Raw genomic sequence first — 13,407 nt, 5'->3', positions numbered from 1 at the left:
ATTCTTATCAGATAGGATGCTTTTCATGTTTACTTCTCCCCTCCCTCCCCACCAAGAAGAAAGTTTCCTGAGGATCATGATAATATTTTAATGCTTGTATTTTCAGAAAAAGTCCATCGTAATATAGATAACTCAAACATTTTTGTTGAAAGAAAAATGAAGTCAGGGAGTGAAGGACGGAGGAAGGAAGGACAGGAAAGAAAGAAAGCATGGAAGAGAGGATGGGAGAGAGGGAGAGAAGAAGACAGGAAGAAAATAATGGGGAGCTCTTCTTCAAAATTAAGCTGGAAAACAACAAATAATTCTGGAAATCAACTGACTCAAACCTCCACTTTAATGTCCTGCATTTAAAATGCTGTTCAGGGGGCATATTGAACGTTTTCTACTCAGAAATTTGCTGCCTGGGAATCACATGATGACAAGAATTCATATCTTGGGCAACAAAATCAAAAGTCCTTAAAAGAAAAAGCATGTTGTTCTGAAAGTTTGTGGAGCGCACAATATAATTTACATTCAACTATGTTGTTCCTGCTTCATAAGCATAACTGACAGTCTTGTGGGATAACAGAAGTATAGTCCTCATCAGTGAGGGTCAAATTTTTCAAATTTAGATTTTCAATACAGAAGTAGCAAAATGTTTACAGTTCTGATTTGTGCCATCTATGTACTTTACAATTCAAGGGACTACTTTGATGATGTATAGCAGAATAGTGTTAGAGAAGGAGTTTACAAAGAAACCTTTAACGACTTCTCTTTGGACCATCTGACTTAGGATCAAATCTCACATAGGCAAAGGTCCTAGAAGCAGCTATACAGACAAGACTGTAGAGTTCATAGCAAGTAAGGACACAACCTCTTGCTTACCTCCTGTGCACATCAATCAAGCACAGCTTTCTTGCCAAGCTGGTCACCAGGGTCTGCTGCACAGCAATGTGTACTCCAGACTACCTGCCACTCAGTGCAGACACACCAAACCCTGTTTAGCCTACAAGAGTGGCATCTCTGCTCCTTTCCAGGTAAAGCTGATATCTTGCAAGAAAAGGGGTAAACCATTCATATCACCCCCAAAGGAAGCTTAAGAACTAGCATCGCAACTCACATTACTTACCATTCGACATACGATGGTAATTCCATGAAGGGGTCCTCACATCCAGAGGGTCCAGGCAGGACAATATGCTCTGGGATAACGAAGTGTCAGTACTGCACTGGTCTGTGCTGTAACACAAGAAGGAAACTGAGTCTGATTATGCTCAGTCAAAACGTGGTAAAGATGTCTTCCACAGTATTCTCTCTCTAGACTCTTTGCCAAAGAGGTCAATGTTACCAGGTCTTCCTTAGCAGTACCTCAGATGAATTGGGCAAAATGGCTCCCTGTTAGAGAAGGAAATTGGGGTAGGAAATGTAAAGATCCATGAATCACATTCTATACATAAATCAATGCCCAATGTGTTCATAAGATTGGGGTGGCTTGACTTCTAGAAGTTGTTAACAAATGTCCTAAAGCGGTCTCAGAGGCAACTGCCAGGAAGTACGGTGTGATTTCCTCAGGACACAGTAATTGAGTCAATTTACTTGAAAGCTTGGACTATACTCCTTGGTTTCACTAATCATACTGAAGAACTCCAAAAACTATTCCCCTGGAATTCTCCAACTAGTCATCACAACTATGGTTCTAAAGCTCAAGGCAAACCTTAGCAACCCCAAGGATACTACAAAGAGTGCACTGAAAAGGCATCTCTATATAGTGCCTGCAATAAACCTGCTCCTTGCTATTCTGGAGGTAAACTTTACTCAGTCCAAATTAATCAAATGCCAATTTCAGAGTTACCACTGAAAAACAAAACAATTATCATCCAAGTGGCACTCTGAATTGTCATCATGTCAGAATTTACTATTAAATCTTAAATTTTCCTAGTTATATGAGACCTTTTTTTCAAAGAATCCAGGAATAGGACTGCATTTTGTAGATGTACTGAATTACATAGTCAAAAAACCTTGCAGAAATAACCATTGACGATCTAATGAAATCAGTTACAGGAATGGGGGAAAATAAAAAGTGTAAAATCAACATTTTTTATGTCTCTTTCTAAAGTTACCAATATTACTGGTTTTCACCCTACTTAAGACAACATGAATGTAATCTATAGTTACCCTTCTGCTAAGCCAAGCAAGAATTTTAAGCTATTTAACAGCTCTTGAATTTCTACCATGTTTTAGTTATGAGGGTAATCACTTTTTCACCTATAGGAGTAATATTTTCAATGGCCCTGACCTCAGTAAAAATAAGTCTGGCATCTGGAAAGCACAGTAGTCCTTGATGTCAGGTGTCTGGGCCATATCCACCACAAATGAAATCAGAATCTCTGGTGGTGGCAAGGGGGAGGACTGGACATGGAAATGCTTCTAAAAGTTCCCCAGGTGATTCTACTGTGCAGCCAGCGTTGTGAATCACTGTGGTGGATGAACAGCACCGTGCTAAACACAGTAATGAAAGTAAGCACGTAGTAATCTATTCCTTGCCCTTAAGGAATCTGCCTTGAAGAAGCACTACAACTTATCTTATGCCTATCTACTCATTTCCCCCTTCCCTGAAACTTTACCCACAGGCTGCCACAGGAATGGGCTTAGGCAGCTGTCTGTACCAAAAATCACTGCCTCTGCTAACAACACTGATTAAATGACTGGATATACAGTTCAAGATAAGACAACCAAATCTCTGAAAGTTTGGAATTAAGATCCCAAAAGTCTAATTCAGTCATTTGGGGGTAGTTGAGCTGTAAGAAAACTGAAATGGTAAGGCAGAGAGAAAAGGGAAGAGTACGAAAGTAGATATTCCTGGGAAAGAGTCAGAGGGGTACTGTATGATCCTGAGAACTGGAGAGAGAGAGAGAGAGAGCTGTCTAGGTTTCTGACAGGTTCCAGTGCATACCCTGCAAGGCCCATTTCTTGGATGCTGTAGGTTTATAATACCTTCTCCTTATTTTAAGCTAGTTGATTGAGTCTCTGCTACTTGCAATAAAAAATGCTCCTTTCTCCTCTTCATATTCTGGGTCCCAAGTTGATTCCCACGTGATCTGTGAACCCTCCACATCCTTCTCTTGTCTCATGAAAACAGTAAGAGCAATAAGAGTTCAGATAAATGGGAAACTAAAGGGTTGAGGAGTGGTCTGGGAGGCTTTACAGATCAGTTGGGAACTGAACTGGGACCTAAAAGATGGAGGGGGAAAGAGAGCTCACTCCAGGTGAGGGAAAGAGCAAGCACAAAGTCACAGAAGCAGAAACGTACCAAAGGTGAAGCCTACGCTTAAGGAAGAGGAGCACTGGAAAATTAATTTAGCTTGGTGGGGATGAACCTGATTAAAGGTCAGACATACTAATTCAATGGTCTTCTACTCCTTAGTTTCTCCTGCACGTAAAAAATCCTGATGCGCAGTACTTTTAAATAAATGCTTTCTAAATTCTTAAATACATACCATTCTGTCCCACTACTCTAGGGGAAATGCACTAATAATAACAAACAACCAAAAAGTAATAAACAAGAAAAAAGCATTGATAGAAAGGAACAGACAACGCTTGCCAGTTTCTGTTAAAAACAGTTCATTTTTTACACATCAATGGACGCTTATAGCCTATTTTATTCTCTGTATACTTTGGCAAAAGTTGGTTATTTTGAGACTATGTTTTACTTCTATTATCAAAGTAGTTCTTTTTTTAACAAAATTTTAAACTTAGTTGCATCTTTACATGCATGACTAGTGTAATGGTCATAGCCTATAACCATTATTGGTGACAGAAAATAGTGTATTTTAGTATTAACTATAATTAAAAAGCATTTTGGATAATATTGGTTAAATGCTGTGAATTCAACAGTGGTATTTACCATCAACTGGAAATAATTAGAGTAGGGTTCTAAGTATTAAGAGATCCTTTCAATTCAAGCACTTTCTCATCAGTGATGTAGACCTGGAGTCAAGGTGTGAAGCCACAGGCAAGGCTAGCAATCAGCCAATATGCATCAGAGTACCAGCCCCAGCCTGAGCTGTACCAATAGCCCAAGAGTGACTCTCACCAGGTCACTTCCAATGATCTTCTCTACATTCAGTATCTTCCTATTTATACTAAACACGTCCTTAAGTTAAAAATGGCCCAAGCTGGATGGGCTCTTGTAAATTCGTTGATATTTTACTAATGAAACTAAGATAGTTAATTGTTGGGCTTAAGGGGAATGCTGAATTTGCTTTAAAAAATACTTTTTTCTTCCAGCTAATAGCTCCATTGCTTTACTAAAATGACTTTTAAAAATCTTGCATTCTTTTCCCTTAGAATGCAGGCAGGAGCAGCCTGTGCAAAACCTGCCTGCTCCATACGTCAAGCAGTGTTTGTATATATTTCGGCGTATCCAGGCAAGGGCTTTTTAACTTTCCACCCTACGGACGGAGCTGTACTTTCCTGAATGGCAGCCAGGAAAAAACTTGGAGCTTTGGCAGGAAGACTGTGGGAAGCCTGGTGCAACACCAGGCTGAGATCTGGAGCAGAGGCTTTCTACAAAGGCAGAGGAGCGAAACACCTCCCTTTGTTTAGCTCTACATATGAGTACAAATGGAGCCCCCAGATTGCAATCAGGCCCTATTGTATAAACTTGGGGTTTCCATGCCATACAGCATTTTTGGCACCAAGTACCTTATTATTTTTCAGCTGGAAAACCAATTAGCATTCTTTTTATATCTGGGTGTTAGTACTTGGGACTTAGAGAGATTTTTTGGCCACCAGCCCACATGGCTGTAGTCTCTTGGGCAATGCCTGACAAATTAAGATAAAACTGTTACTTCATGTTTTCCTACAAAGAGAAAACAAAAACTGTTTCCTGCTCTTATTAATTGGATGAAGTCAATTTCCACATTTAACAAATAAAAAGGTAGGCATAATCAGGGTGTCAACCCAGGGCTCTTATCTCTCCCCAAGCTGGTTCCTCTGCAGGAATGTGAGAGTATAAGAACTGTCAGGTTCTGACTAAGCGTTCCTTCTCTTGGAAAAAATCCCCATGGTCAACAGAGGCCTCTGTCCAGTGGATAGGCTGCGACCACCACGAGGTCACCCTTTGCCCCCTCTGGCATTTTTCCCCCCACAAGTTTGAGCGACGGGATTTACCTGGAGAGAACTATGAGGAGATTCCAGCCCTGTCAAGTGAATTAGTCATAACAGTCAAGAGGGTACTGCCCAGTTTGAAAGAAATAAACAGAGCCAAAAATTTCCCTATCTTGAAAGCAGAGCAAAGAAAAGTTCACACTCTAGGAATGCAACTTATGATTAGAGAAAGCCATATCTGGGCTGCTGTCTCAGAATATCTGAGCATGTGGGAGAAGAGGAGGAAAAGAGGTTGAAATTGTTGTGAGAGGTGCCCATCCTATAAAGTATTCCCTTATGATAAACAAGCCTTGCCATGGCGACACAACCTAATGCCACAAGTCAGAGGAATATGGCTCTCCAGTGAGCAGGCCACATTTGGGAAAACCTCCAGGATGATGCAAAATATTTAGAAGGGAAGTGGTGAAACAAACAGAAGGGAAACACGGCAATCCGACTGCAGTTTGAAGACAAAAATATGTTGGGTGCAAAAATCAGTTTGGGTGTAGTTACAACAGTGTTTTTGTGTTGTTGGTACTAAATGTACATCTCTTTGCTAGAAATGGCCTGAGGGGTCTGCTGCTTCCCTTAAAGACTTTCTTTGTAAACAGTGGGTGGTGGCATCCTAAAAAAAAATGCACTTGAAAGACTTCTTTAAAGAATTGGCACAGAACATTTTCTTTGCAACAAATTCTGTTCTGGAGCTATATTACTTAACAAGGGGGCTGTGTTCTGAGTCATATGGAAATTAATTATCTTATTGCTAAATTTGTTATCAACAGCATAAAATGATCATCTGTAATAATCTAAGGGAGGAACTAGAAAATGTCCAATTTTGCACAGGTAAAGAAGCATTAGAATTGAGGTTCTAGACACCAGACGTCACACATTGCCCTACATACCAGGTGACCATACATTCCAATTTGTCAAGACAGTCTCAGCTTACTCCAATTATCCAGGTTTAGTTACTAATAGTGCCCCTTTCACTCACAAAAGTGGTTTGGATAACAAATAATTTAGTGACCCTACTCCTGCAGAGACCAAGAGTCTTCTCTCTATCCTCCAGGGATACCAGTCTGATGCTTTATCAATCTCAGAACAGACAAGCACTTATAAAAAAGGGAGGGGAAGGGAGAGTTGCTGCCATTTTGCAAAGAGTAATCCTCAACAGTTTGGCTTCACCTAAAAGAAGCATAGAAGGACCATGTGCAAAATCAACTTAGGGGAAGTGAGAGAAAATGTCCATCCATAGAAACCCCCTAAGGAAGCCTTCAGGAGTACCTGAGGGCTTCTTACTAGATTATATACCAAAGTCTAAACAAGTGTTTCTTTGTCAAATCCTAGAAGGCAGGCAGTCATTTCAAAAGCAGGCATGCATACTGCCTCTTTTTCTGCCTTGCAGTCTAGAATGTATCACTTAGATATTCCAAATCAGAAAGTGTTCAGCCATTTTTATATTGCCACCAGCTACACTGCTGGGCTGCAGCTATTTGGATCAGAATGGAAATGCTTTGATCTCTTTTACATCTAAGTTTAACTGTGGCTTGGGCCCAAAAGGTGGACTAATATTGGCAACTTCCCCTTTACACTTTTTTCTGAAGATAAAAGGAACACTTGGAAGCATAAACAGAAGGTGTAGTTCTGTAGGCCCAAGGGCCACCACATCAAACAAACGAAACTATAGAAGCTTATGCTGAATATTAGCTCTGTTTCATCAGCTCTATTCACTCCCTCATTCACTGGCAGGCAGTAGGATCATTTCCTTCCATTGTAAACATATAAAGATAATATAACGTTAAAGAACTTAGAAAAGAAAGAACATTTCCATCACAGTGATTTTCATTTTCACAGAAAAATTTTAAAAATTGAAAACCATGTTTCTTAAGTTATAAATTTATTATACTGGCCTTAGATTCAGGAGTCCAAGGTCCTTGTGCATTCTCCGCAAATATCTGGGTGACCGGAGATGCTGGAGCAGTCATTCTCCTAACCTCCTTGTGTCTCAAGGTTCTGGGCTTTAGTCAGGAATTTATAGCTTGATAAACTCAGTTAGAATGGAACACAGGCCCCTATGGGAAGCCAGCTTGGAGCTCCAGAGAGGAATCATGGCTTCCCAATGACTTTTGCACTATGCAAATTATTCATGTGAGGACTAAATAAGAGCAATTCAAGAGCTCAGGGGGTTTAATGACCTATTTGATCTTATAGTCGGAGCTGTAGTCCATTCAAGCATAGGTCAAGGTACACTGGAGTTCTAAAAGTGAGGAGGTGGTCTCTTTATAGGGACACATATCTGAGTGCACAGAGGCAGTTTAGCTGGATGCAAATCAGATAGGCTCTGAGCAAAGGTATTGGGCACATAATCGCCAAAGCAGTGCTCTCGCTAAGAACAAAAATCATCATATTGGAAGGAGAGATTTCTGACTTTTCCTTACCAATATCTAAGGAGACAAGTGAGTTTCTTGAAGGGCCCTTAGGACACACAGGACCCAACTAAGAGAATATGACATGGCTTAAACATACCAACTTGGCCAACTGCCCCACTATAATGATTTGACAAATGGAGATAAAACAACCAGGCTAGTGATGGAAAGAGTTGATGGAAGGTAATATGGCAGGAATTTATGGATTAAAAGGTACAAATACAGATAATTAAAATAATACTGGGAGTCACTTTTTGTGGGTCATCAGGTGGCATCACAGTACTCATTTGTTTGCTGAAAAAATATTTATTAATTTTAATCTTTTGAATGAAATTACCTTTTTGTTTTCTTACACTGTTGGCTTAAAAGTTGGGGGAGTAGTACCACCCTATTTGAGTTTTCAGTGGTAAAGTTTTCCCAGGTTTCTGGATAAGGGGATGTGACTCAAGCATGAGAAATGTGAAAATCCCATCAACATTCCCTGGCCATCTCGGAAATCAGGATTCCACGTAAAACTTGAGAGTTGCATTAGATCATATCTAAAACCCCTTCCAGCAATGCAATTTTGTATAACAAGGATCTAAACTTTCTTAAAGAATTTCTTTTTATGCCCATTTCAACACCCTCCAGAAAAGGAAAACTGGTAGCAAACCCAGAGGTCAAGAGGAAATGTAAGTACAAAGAGGCCCAAACCACATTAGTGACAGACATGTGATTCTCAAACCCTCCTTGAAGCAGCTGTCTATCATGTGAAAAGAGTTTGAGCCACTAGGCCTGATCTTCCTTGAATACTCGTCTCTGATTTAAAAAACATTTTTTTTCAGTTAAACAAGAAACACATGAATATATTCTCACAGTAGAAGAATCAATCCATACAAAAGCATATAGAACAAAAAAATAAACACAAAGTATTTGTACATTTATGGGTCATATACATTTACATACGATTCTATTATGCTATGGCAACTTCTTTTTACCTGGGTCTTAAAGAATTTTCTATTTTAATATGTACAGATCTTATTCTTTCTCTATAACAATGGAATGTTCTGTAATTTTATTACTGTCTCCTTTGTTGGTGATATTCTGTTTGTTTCTACTATTTGCTATTATAAAAGAGAATATTCTTGTAAACGTGTTTTACTGTGAGTGAGTATTTCTGTGGGACAGATTCCTAGAAGTAGACTGCAAAGTCAAAGATTAGGGTTACTTTAAAGTTTGGTAAATATTATCTAATTTTTACATGCTGAGCTTCACATGTATGCCATATGCATTTCTCTTGTAAATGGTCCTTTGTATCCTTTGTCTATCTTCTATTTGGTTCTTTGTGTTTTAAATATTCATATGTAGGCACCTTTTATATATTGCAAATCTTTTATACCTGTTGCAAATATTTCTGCTAGTCTGTAGCTTATCATTTAACTTCTTTTTTATTGTTGTCCCATAGAAGATTTTTGTTTTTATGAGGTCAACATTATAAATAATTTCTTATATGACATATGAATTTTGTGTATTACTTAGGAAAGCTTTCCCAGTTCCCAGAGTTATGAAATTTTTTCTATATTCTCTTCAAATACTTTTATAATTTGTTCTTAACATTTATTCTCATTAGTCTCTCCAAAAGGTATCTTTGCTTATGATATGAACTATGAGTTTAATTTCTTCCCCAAAAGGAGAGCCAATTGTCATAATGTGATTAATTGAGAAGCTTTGAACACTTACACTTTTACTAATTAGAGATGACATCTTTACTATAAACTATACTCTTGGGTTTCCATTCTATTTTTTTCTACCAATGTGTTTGTTTATTCCTATGCCAAAATGCACTGTTTAAATTGCCTAATATTATGTTCTTCTTATGAGTAGTAGTTCAAATCCCATGATTCTCTTTTTTAAAAATGTAACTTGCTCAGCATTGCTGTTCTTTCTTTCATACGTGCTTGAGAACCAGCTCATCAACATCTTCACAATGTTGAGTTTTCCCACTGAGAAATATGGAATAACATTTTATTTATGTAGATTTTTAAACACCGTTTTCATAAAAATCTTGCATATTTCCTATTTATTTCTAAGTATAAAATGGATTTTGTTGCTATTATGAATGAGATCCCTTTTATCATTACGTTTTCTAATTGAGTATTGCTAATATTAAGAAAGTTATTGATTTTTGTATATTGACTTTTATATCTGATCACCTTACTATACTCTTAAAGTACTCTCTTAAAATTCTAACAGTTTTTCTTATCATCCTCCAATTTTCTTGGTAGAAAACTTTATATATTTCTCAAATTAGTTGTTGGGAGTTAGTAAAACTTGAAACACATGTTTTTTAAGATCAACCAATCAAAGTAATCCTTTGAGAGTGTTATAGACTGAATGTCTGTGCTCACCCTCCACAATTCATATGTTGAAGCTTTAACAACCAATGTGATGGTATTTGAAGATGGGGTGTTAAGAGTGTAATTAGGGTTAAATAAGGTCATGAGGGTGGGGCCCTCATAATAGGATTAGTGGTCTTATAAGAATAGGAAGAGAGAGAGAGAGAGACCTCTTCCCAGTGCATGTACCAAGGAAAGGACATATGAGGACACAGCAAGAAGGTGGCCATCTACAAGCCAGGAAGACTGCTCTCACAGAACCCAATCATGCTGGCACCCTGATCTCAGACTTCCAGCCTTCAGAACTGTGAGAAAATAAACCACTGTTGTTTAAGCCACTGAGTCTATAGTATTTTTTTCATGACAGCCCAAGCTAAGACAGTGAGTTTATGTCATGTTAGGCATACTGGGAGTATTACTGGGACCCCAGTAAGAAAGCATGTAACACTTATTTGTTAAACTTACAGATTTAATACTTTGAAATTATGGTTTGCTTGCTTATTTGGGATTTTTTGGTACAGATCAAATAATACATTCTTTTCCTAGTAGGCTTATCCTACTCTTCCCCAACATACACAAAAAGATTTTCAAATTTAATAGCTGTTTTCAATTTCTAATGCTTGTAAATAGGTCACCATTAAAACTTACAATCAAGAATGTATAATTTGTGCTCACTTCAGCAGCATATATACTAAAATTGGAATGACACAGAGAAGATTAGCATGGTCCCTGTGCAAGGATGACATGCAAATTCGTGAAGCGTTCCATATTTTTATGAATGGATAAAGAAGATGTGGCATATATATACAATGGAATATTACTCAGCCATAAAAGGAAAGGAAACTGAGTTATTTGTAGTGAGGTGGATGGACCTAGAGTCTGTCATACAGAGTGAAGTAAGTCAGAAAGAGAAAAACAAATACCGTATGCTTACACATATATATGGAATCTAAAAAAAAAGGTTCTGAAGAACCTAGGGGCAGGACAGGAATAAAGACACAGACGTAGAGAATGGACTTGAGGACATGGGGAGTGGGAAGGGTAAGCTGGGACGAAGTGAGAGAGTGGTATGGACATATATACACTACCAAATGTAAAATAGATGGCTAGTGGGAAGCAGCCACATAGCACAGGGAGATCAGCTCAGTGCTTTGTGTCCACCTAGAGGGGTGGGATAGGGAGGGTGGGAGGGAGACACAAGAGGGAGGAGATATGGAGATATATGTATATGTATAACTGATTCCCTTTGTTATAAAGCAGAAACTAACACACCATTGTAAAGCAATTATACTCCAATAAAGATGTTTAAAAAAATGTATAATTTATAAAGGGAAGGCCCCCCCTAAAACTGAATAAATAAGGACAAGAGGAAACTATTTTCAGTTTCACTGCCACACAGTCCATTTCTATTCTTAGCCAGCCTGGGTATGGCTCTTCCAAAGAAGGTTTGCTCCCCTGACATATGGAAACACAGCAGCAGATTTCCTCTGAGTAGCCCAGCCCTTAAGTTTGCAATGCCACATTTCCTGTGGAAGGAATTCTTGAGGCTAAAATCCTTGCTAACTTCCCTTTCCAAAACTGATAGCTTCATATAGGGACATGCTTTCTCTGTAGGTCCAAAAGGACATAGAAAAATTACAATAACTTTTGCGTGATCGTGTCTCTCCATTTGCTTTCTTACAAACTAATGGCTCATTTCCTTCACTAAGTTTATATATAATGGATCCATATTGGTTTATAGATACAGATAGGAGAGAATTATGGATAATGTGTCACACTCTATCTTTATTTATCTGTTCGTGATAGATAAGTCTGCTCCCTTAACCATCCCTGACTGACTGATTGTGGCTCCTAGAGCACTATTTTGAGGAGAGGTCAGAGGCTGCCTCTGGCCATGATCAATGATTAATGTCTGTCATGAGCATGGGAGGAAAAGAGGTGGGATGCCTGCCAAGCATTTCCCATCTTTGAATATAATTGGCTTTTTGTTTCTGAGCTTGGAAGTTTTGTTAATTTGTAGCTATCATATGCATAAAAGGAAAAATATTGGTTTTTTTAACTTGGATCAACAAAGAGGCCTAAAACAGGTAAGTGCCTTTAAGACTAGGAAGCTTTAATGCTAAACATTGAGTATATTAATGTATATCCTAAGTAAAGCCTAAGCCAAAATACTACATTTTAAAAATATGCTACTACATAGTAGTGATTTTCCTCGTTATCATTAATAGTAGTAGCATGGTAGTATTACTAATAATTCTAACTTTAAAAATCCAACTCTGCATTATATTGGGTGGCATATAAAATTATCAATAAAGTATGAAACAGATATTTTCATTTAAAAGTAGAATACTTTATTTTCACAACTCAGACATGCCAGGAGGCTAAGAGTTGAGGAAATAATATGACTGCTGTTGGTTTTTACCAAAGATAAGTATTATGTTTTGTGAAATTGAGTTAATAGTACAACCCAAAAGTTAGACTTTGCAAAATACGTGAGAAACATTCAAAAAAAAAATAGTGATGTGCAGCTCTAGGCATTGGAAGTTCACAAGTCTGCCCTTCAGAGTGGGATTATCAGCAAAGTCTGGTAGTGATTGAGTTTGTAAAAAAAAAAAAAAAAAATGGAGTGTTCAGCTGTGGTTTGGGATATTACATCATAAGAACTCAAATCACTATTTTTCCATATCCACATATTTATAATATTTTATGTTTCTTACAAGCAAGGAATCGTTCCTACTAACAACGCACTACTGTGATTCAACTCGCCTATTACATTAGAAATATTGTATAAACAGAGAGAGCAGGGGAACGTCACTTGGAAAATTAGCTAACAATCATCATACCAATCCATTTCCACAAACTATTACAACACAGCCACATCTTAAGACATTCCCCCAGAAGTTCACACTGAAACTTGGGCTACAAAACAAATGTTTATATTGATACTGTGTTTTAATCAATTTTCCAGTTTTTTAAACTATGTCAAATAGCCACCTGAAAATATATTTCCGTGAAATTTATGGTACTTCCTTCTAGTGATAATACGCCCATCATTCTTTCCCACAAAATACTTATCAACATGACCTTTTTCAACAAACTTGGGTAAAAATTGAGTTTTTAAACTATGTGACTTGCTTACCATCAACCAACAACTTTTTGAGGTACACACCTCTAAGGATCTAACCCATTGACCGTAAAAGAGATTTCTGCTCAGATTAACAAATGGATAAAAAAATTATGATAAATAATTTTTCCACAATCTAATCAAACAACACTTATAAAAGATTGAAAGTCTTGTCATATCCCATTAGAATTATTATACACTTAGTCATATCTACTTTTTAAAGTATGTCCCTGAAGTGTACCAATATTCAAAAACATTAAAAAATGTGTTGACGTTCATACAGTGATACAAGATCATGAATATACAATTTTGCTATTTATTATTGGAGACAGTGTCTTTAGAGTGACTAGAAAACCAGTGC

At 37.7% G+C, this 13,407-nt stretch overlaps 1 long non-coding RNA gene and 1 other non-coding gene across 3 annotated transcripts in view; one reads left to right on the top strand and one right to left on the bottom strand.

Moving 5' to 3' along the window:
- Positions 1 to 1,114: 1,114 nt before the first annotated feature.
- Positions 1,115 to 13,407, bottom strand: part of LOC118900507 — a 276,568-nt gene continuing 264,275 nt past the window's right edge. For both annotated transcript variants that reach the window (XR_005021165.1, XR_005021166.1), the window contains exon 3: positions 1,115 to 1,215. This is a non-coding gene — a long non-coding RNA (uncharacterized LOC118900507). The remainder of the gene's footprint in view (positions 1,216 to 13,407) is intronic.
- On the top strand, positions 10,590 to 10,696 carry LOC118901402. Its single transcript, XR_005021375.1, has one exon. It is a non-coding gene; the product is annotated as a U6 spliceosomal RNA (small nuclear RNA).

Source organism: Balaenoptera musculus, chromosome 9, assembly GCF_009873245.2.
Source record: "Balaenoptera musculus isolate JJ_BM4_2016_0621 chromosome 9, mBalMus1.pri.v3, whole genome shotgun sequence".
NCBI classification, from domain to species: Eukaryota; Metazoa; Chordata; class Mammalia; order Artiodactyla; family Balaenopteridae; genus Balaenoptera; species Balaenoptera musculus.
Note: the sequence above shows the minus strand (reverse complement) of the source record. Positions and strands in the feature narration are given on the sequence as shown.